The following is a 7,839-nucleotide window of genomic DNA, read 5'->3' as shown; positions in this document are numbered from 1 at the left end:
CCGAATTCCACGTGGCGTCAATGGCAGGTCCTTTTAAGTGTCCTTTGTAACACATCCCAGTAAAACACCGCATCCCAAAAATCCAGGAACACGTGCTCAACTGTTTCAAGTTTCCTACATAGTAGATAGTTTGAGCCCCAAGGTACAAAAAGGCCCTTTTCTTCCATCCATGTTTTGACTGTGAGGGTTCCTGTATGCCATTTAAAAAAGAATGTTTTTACGCCCGGTGCAACAGTCATGTTTTTAACTCGTTTGAGCACATCTTTCCCTGGGCCTTCACAGTATAAGGTTCTGTACAATGGGGCTGAGAACAATTGTGAAATAAGATCCTTGTACAGTCGCTTAGGCGGTACCGTCGCTAAATACTCTACAGAGTACCTCACGCTCAAAAACTTGAACGACCACACCACTTCTCGCAGAAAGCGTGACACAGTGTATCCCCGAGCAGAGCATGAAGAGACTATAAACTCTGGAATTGCACTGGATAGCATTATTTGCATAAAGGTTCTCAGGAATGCATCTTTTTGGTCACGTAGGAAACAAAACCTTAAAACCATCTGCCGCACATATAGATGCATTAGAGACAACCCTCCGTCTTTAACTCCCCGAAAGATTATCTCTGCTAATTCGTTCCCAGTTGGACGACCAAATGAAGACCGCAAATACACGATGGAACCTTTGTATATTGCTTCAAGCACAATACAATACTTGAAGTAAATACATTATTCTTGCCACCAAAAAGGTATTGCATACAGTCGCACGGGCGAAAATAGAGAAGTTACGTCCCATCCATTCCTTCGTCCTTTCCCGTATTTCTTCCGTATTTCCGTATTTCATTCCAGTAATTCGTATTTTCTCCGCATTTGTCCAATGGAAAGAGTCGACAAATCGTAAGCACAGACGTGCTCAGACGAGGTATCACTAGGCAATGGGAAAGGGAGGTATCACTAGGCGAGCGGGAAAGAGCATCCGCGTCCGTATGCTTCTGACCTGATCGATAAATGACATGGATGTCATACTCCTGGAGACGGAGAGCCCAGCGAGCAAGGCGACCAGATGGGTCTTTCAGAGAGGCCAGCCAGCACAAAGCGTGGTGATCGGTCACAACATTAAACGCTCGGCCATACACATAGGGACGAAATTTTCCGATGGCCCAAATAATGGCCAAACATTCCCTTTCTGTGACTGAATAATTGGACTCTGCTTTCGTCGATGTTCAGCTGGCGTATGCCACAACATACTCACTGTAACCAGGCTTACGTTGAGTAAGTTACACGATATGTATTTATTCCCAGGCACTCGATTGGCGTTTGTCTGTAAGCAGTCCAGATTCCACACCAATATTTACTGCTTAATTGCTTGTAATTGATTTTGCCCTTCAAAACGTTCTCTGTAGCGTTACTCACGTAATCGTAACCTTTGACTGCCTTTCAGTCTTAGCAGCGCTGGAAAGCCCGAAGATGCGTTTTTTGAAGCACACCCTTATATTTACAGGAAATTAGTTTCAGAGGGTTCTGAGGCGCGGGGGTATTTACTTCTAATATAATGGCCGATTATTTAGCGAATTGAGCTCTCAATGGGCCGATTGCGGATGTCGTACCGATTATTATTTTGCTAAATATACCCAGTTTTGAACGGTCTCAAACATAACACCCCTTGAGCTATGAGCCATGAGCCATGGCGCGTTGGGGGTTCGACCGCCAGCTCGACTCCACGTGCGAGTCGCTTTTCACTGCGGCCTTACAATCATGATTCGCGGTAGGCCCTCTCTCTCTTTCTTTCTCCCTCTAGGATGTTGCGTGTGCCCCGCCGGGGTGGTGCAGTGGTAAGACGCCCGACTACAGTGCCGGAGTACCTGGGTTCGAACCCGACTTCGGCGGCTGCGTTTCGATGGAGGCGAAACGAAGAGCGTCGTGTGCTGTGCGATGTCAGCGCACGTTACAGATCCCCAGGTGGTCGAAATTACTCCGTAGCCCTCCACTACGGCTCCTCTTTCTCTCTTTCCACTTTCACTACGACCTACAACCCTTCCCTTACGGCGCGGTTGAGGTGTCCACAGGAAACATGTGAGACAGTTACCGTGCCTTTCCCTTCCTATAAATAAATCGTTTTTTAGCGTGCTCCCTTCCCTTAGACGCGGTTGAGGTGTCCACAGAAAACAAGTGAGACAGTTACCGCACCTTTCCCTTCCTAAAAATCGGCCCCTCCGGGGTGGTGCAGTGGTAAGACACCAGACTACTGTCCGGAGTTCCCGGGTTCGAACCTGACCACGACTGCTGCGTTTCGATGGAGGCGAAACGAAGTGGCGTCCGTCTGTTGTGCGATGTCAGCGCAAGTTAAAGATCCCCAGGTGGTCGAAATTACACCGTAGCCCTCCACTACGGCTCCCCTTTCTTTCCACTTTCACTCCCACCTTCATCCCTTCCCTTACGGCGCGGTTCAGGTGTCCACATAGCAAGTGTGACAGATACTGCGCCTTTCGCTTCCTGTGAACCAATTATTATTCTTTACGGTGCGGTTGAGGAGTCCACAGAAAAGAAGTGAGACAGTTACCGCACCTTTCCCTTCCTAAAAATCAATCAGTAAGTTGTTCGTGACGCCTCTTCGTTGTGTGCTGTTCGATGTCAGCGCACGTTAAAGATCCCCAGGTGGTCGAAATTACTCCGTAGCCCCCACTACAGCTCCTCTTTCTCTCTTACCACTTTCACTGACACCTTCCTCCCTTCCCTTATGGCGCGGTTGAGGTGTCCACAGAAAACAAGTTAGACAGCTACCGCACCTGGGTTAACCAGGGTTGTGATGCGAGCATTGAGAAGCGCTTGCAGGCGGCGGCGGGCACTGTCGTAGACTACGCTGCCTAGGGGTCTATCATACTCGCCGCAAAAATCCGAATTATTCGTCTATAACCCAAAGTCACTCCGATGCAAGTGCAGTTGGGAATTTGACATTAAAGTAGAAGGAAAACCAGTTCCAAAGGTACATCAAATCAGAATCTTAGGACTATTCATTCAGGAAAATGGGTATAATCATGGAACAATCAGAAAGCTAGAGGGATTCGCCACACAAGCCATTGGAATATTTAGAAGAATCGCGTTGAAAGGACGAGGCCTGAAAGAAAGAAACTTGCTTAAACTCATCCAAGCTTACGTAATAAGTCGCGTGAGCTATGCCACGCCGTTCTTAAATATCAGGTCGGAGAAGAAGAGGGTAGACTCTCTCATTCGACGGTGCATAAAGAGTGCCCTGGGCTTATCAATTACCACATCCACAGAGAAGCTCCCTTCTATGGGAGTGCACAATAGCTGGGACGAAATAGCGGCGGCTGTCAGAGTTTCGCAGCTGGAAAGATTAAGTCGAACGACCGCGGGTAGAATTATACTCGAAATGGTAGGCCTGCAGACAGATAGGGGACTACGAGAAAAATCAAGTATCCCACAGGACTGCCGAGAAAATCTAATCATTCTCCCCCTCCCTCGTAACATGCATCCCATATTCAACACAGAGAAGAAGGAGAAGAGAGCAGAAGCACTAATCAGACGCTTCGATTCGATGGACAAGTCGGTCGCGTACGTGAAAGCGGCAAGTGGCGAAACGGGGGCGGCGGTCGCCTCGGTGGTCGACGGCCGAGGTGTCCCGGTATCAGCCGCCACCATTAGAAGCCGGAACGCCCAAACGGCTGAAGAAGTTGCAGTAGCGCTAGCTTGCGTCGGAACGCAAGCCAATTGCATAATCAGCAATAGCAAAACGGCTATTTTGAATTTTGGAAAGGGTAGGGTCTCGCCGGAAGAGGCAAGGATTCTGGCCAGTAGACGACTAAACAGGAAAATTCGCCTAATTTGGACCCCTGCACACACGTCCGTTCCTGGCAGCGAAGCGGCCCACGAGTTAGCCCGAGCTCTTTACTTCCGGGTAACTGTGGAGCCGCCCGATTACCTTAACATGGACGAGCGTCTGCAAAATTATACCGAGATCCTTCAAAAATGCAGGTTAAGCAGGAAACTGGTGCCACCCCCGGATAAAAGTCTAAACAATAGGGAGGCAGTCGCATGGCGGCGCCTACAAGCTGGGAACCTTGTAAACCCGGTCTAGGCATATTATGTCCAAATGGACGATAGGAGAAACGATAAATGCAAACACTGTGGGGAGAGAGGGACCCTCGACCTTATAATCTGGGAAAGTACTAGCTCGCAAGGGGCTAAAACAAATATAAATTGTAGAGAAGCCTGGGAAGCCCTGCTGCGGAGCGAGGTCCCTGCTCCACTGCTACACGCCATCCGCCTGGCGTAAAAAGCCGCGAAGAGCCAAGACCTCCTTGCCTGCTTCTGATCGCTGAGGTCTCTGTTCCCGTCCCTTAGGCCTGCGTGCCGGGGGCGGGAATTGGGGGCCGCCTTATCTGGTGGAAAATAAAGTCATCATCATCAAGAAGTGCACGCTTAGGCTACCGCGGCGCCGTGCTCTGCGCAGACCGTTGTTGTCGGCCGCTTCGAAAGCCCTTCACTATTGCCAATAATGCTTTAACAAGACTGTACATAAGCAGGTGTCATTGAAACGTAGACTGCGATAATCGAGATCCCCGTCCACAGGCGTGCACAGTGTACGACATTAGAGTCAGCCAACTTTCACAGAAACTCCTGGGTAAACGGCAGGAGTAACAATTATCCAGCGTGAATGCCGAAAGTCGGCTACAGGAAGCTTTCTCCGCGCCATGGTATCGCCTCTTGAGAAAATTCGGTAATCCTGATGATATTTGGGCTGCATTTTTATCTGCACCTCGACCAGCAGCCTTATTCACGGATCTCACACCCATGTGCAACATTCTTATATCGGTTCTGTCTGTCGCCGTTGACAATGAGGTTGCGCGGTTGATTTTATACTGTTCACAGCACTATCGAAATTGCTACCGATATCGTGTGAGGGGCCACAGTACATGAGCGAGTTTTTTTTATCAGTGGTAATGACCCAACTATCTATAGTCCTGCATCACTAGGCAATATACAAAAGACGTTCGACAGGCTCACTACTATGGGCCAGTCGTCATCGGGAGCTCCATACCTGATCCCAAGGACGCGCGTTCGATCCCGGCCGCAAAGTTCCGTGTTTTTGGGCACTTGCGTTCACCAACTTTGCCCTGGACGTTCGTCTATCGCTCCGGACCCGGTGTGGTGATTCCCAGACCAAGTCAAGCAGTTTGATGATTTTTCGACCAAATGCTTTTGGCCGCAACAGCTGCGACAGTTAAGCCTATCAGCTGCCTCGCGACATCGGCGCGTTCGCGCGCACCGGCGGTGGCGACGTCGCGTCCCGCCAAGCCCAATAATGCCTTGACTATGCCTTACACTGTGGAAGGCACTGACATTACTGCCGTGGAGTTATCGGATGGCTCGTGGACGGCGTTCGAGATGCAACGCCGATACCGAAGACCATCTCCACCCCAGAAACAACCTGCCGAGGTCCAGATGCTAGCCACGACAGCGACTCTACTGAATCCGCGGCCACGCGGACGCCCTCCACCTTTGACCAAAAAGCGTCCTCTTCCCCGCCTGTCCTCGTAACACCTCAAGATCGTCCTCCGCCCACAGGGCACACTGAACCTCCACACCGTAGGCCCCGCACGACTTGCACTTGCTATCTACGCAGCCGCCAACGTCGACCATCGCCTGGCGGTTACTGCCGACCAAGTCCGTATCCACCCCACTAACAACACCATCACAGTGGTGGTGGTGATGACAAACATTTATTTGTACAAGGAGGTGTTTGTGAGGCCTTATTGGCCCAGGCCCTCACAAATCTAGGTGGAGCTCCTATTCCGGAGCCCCAGTGGCGTCTAACGCCGCTCGCGCCCTGGCGACCAAGGTCCGCTGGAACTGTAGGTCATGGCAGCTCGGCAGCGGGCGCCGCCTCCCAGGCCTCCCTAGAAGGGTGGGTAATTAAGGATTGGGAATCGTGGGGATTGGATGGACAGGCCCAGACCATGTGAAAAACGTCTGAGAAGGTCGCTCCACGCAGGCTGCAGCCCCCATCAAGGTCTGTATTGAAGTGCTTCAAGACTGCCGGGCACAGCATTGTGCTTGTAAAGGCTGGGAGGCGGCCCTGTCCAGCTCGGACCTGGAGGCCCAGCGTGCCGTGGTCCATAGAGATCGGTAAGCGGCGGCGGCCTATGGTGTCCCGGAATAGGGTCTGCCACTCACCTCCACAAGCATACGAACCTCCATTTCCGAAATCAATTCATTGTAAATAGATGTTTTTTTCTTATCCTCCCACCAGATTCGCCAACCGCCGTACCGAGTTTCCCTGAAGGAAAGAGAAACAATGCAGGAACAAGTGCGGGAAATTCTACATGGAGATGCCGCACCTGTCGTGCTGGTAAAGAAAAAGACGGGACGCTTCGGTTCTGTGTGGACCACAGGCGACTCAACAAGGTGACAAATAAGGATATATATCCACTGCCGCGAATCGACGACACCCTTGATCGACTCCATCACGCCCGCTATTTTTCGTCTCTCGATTTGAAAAGGGAATACTGGCAGATCGAAGTGGATGAGCGAGGCCGAAAGAAGATCACGTTTATAACACTGGAGGGCCTTTATGAGCTCGGTGTGATGCCGTTTGGCTTATGCACAGCGCCCGCGACATTTCAACGCGTCATGGACACTGTGCTCGCCGGACTGAATTGGCAGACGTGTCTAGTTTATCTGGATGACGTTATATTTTCAAGCACCTTCACTAACCATCTTGTGCGCTCCGAAGCTGTTCTTCGTGCTATACAGAACGCCGGACTCACACTCAAGCTTCGAAATGTCGGTTCGCATATGGAGAGCTGAAGTTTCTTGGGCATATAGTCAGTTACAGAGGCGTGAAACAAGATCACGAGAAAACAGCGGCTGTGGCGTCCTTCCCACCACCATCGAACAAGAAAATTATCAGGAGCTTTATTTGAACTCTGCGCTTACTTCAGACGTTTCGTTGATAACTTCGCCGAGATCGCAGCGCCACTTATCCACCTTACGAAAGATAGCGTCGACTTTGTGTGGAACGAAGAACAAGTATTAGTATTCAGGCAACTAAACCAAGCCCTTTTAGCACCACCTGTATTAGGTCATTTCGATCAAAACGCCGACCCTGAACTGCACACGGTTGTCTGCAACAAAGGACATAGGGGTAGTGCTCATACAATAGAGGATAGATGGATGGATGAAACATAGGAGCGTCCCCTTTGAAACGGGGTGGTAGCAGCTATCATGCTCATTTTTCTCCCCATATCTTAGTTATTGTTTTAGATTGGTTAACTATTCCATCATTATATTTATTAAATTTTTGTTTCTACATTGCTAACATTATGTCACTTCTCTGCTTTTAAGCCACCAATCTTCCAGTAGTTTTTTGCTAGCTTCCACCGCTGGTTCATTCAGCCGGCCACTGGTATCTCTAAACCCTAAGGCTTCAGGAACAGCATGAGAAACAGTGACTGCGCCTTTTGTAAAGCAGAGGCTTTACAAAAGTTAGCGCCATCTAGAGAAATAAACAGAAACTGTGTGCGGCGGCCATGTTTTGTTCAGTCCGCCCGCGCCTCCCATCGAGTACGCTGTCAAGTGCGCCTCCGTGGAACCGTGCATGCACCGAAATGTGCATTGGAATGCTCACAAGCAATTGATTCATTTTTTAACATCTCAGCATCACAGTTAGCACCAAGCTCTATTCGAAATCATGCCAGCATGTTGCTGCGTGCCGTTCTGTAGCTAGCGCACCGCCGTAGACGCGCACGGAATCAAGGTATACGCGTGTATGCGACCATTCGTTTACAGTCCTAATCGGTTTTACAAGTGTCCCTTGCATCATGTA

The 7,839-nt window shown here is 50.1% G+C and overlaps 1 pseudogene; it reads left to right on the top strand.

Moving 5' to 3' along the window:
• The first annotated feature begins 3,285 nt into the window (after positions 1-3,285).
• LOC146177479 (uncharacterized) lies at positions 3,286-4,326 on the top strand (annotated as a pseudogene).
• The last annotated feature ends 3,513 nt before the right edge of the window (positions 4,327-7,839 follow it).

This window comes from Amblyomma maculatum, chromosome 10 (assembly GCF_055883805.1).
Source record: "Amblyomma maculatum isolate TAMU_Amacu chromosome 10, ASM5588380v1, whole genome shotgun sequence".
Classification (NCBI taxonomy): domain Eukaryota; kingdom Metazoa; phylum Arthropoda; class Arachnida; order Ixodida; family Ixodidae; genus Amblyomma; species Amblyomma maculatum.
The sequence above is the reverse complement of the archived record's forward strand: the minus strand, read 5'-3'. Positions and strand labels throughout refer to the sequence as shown.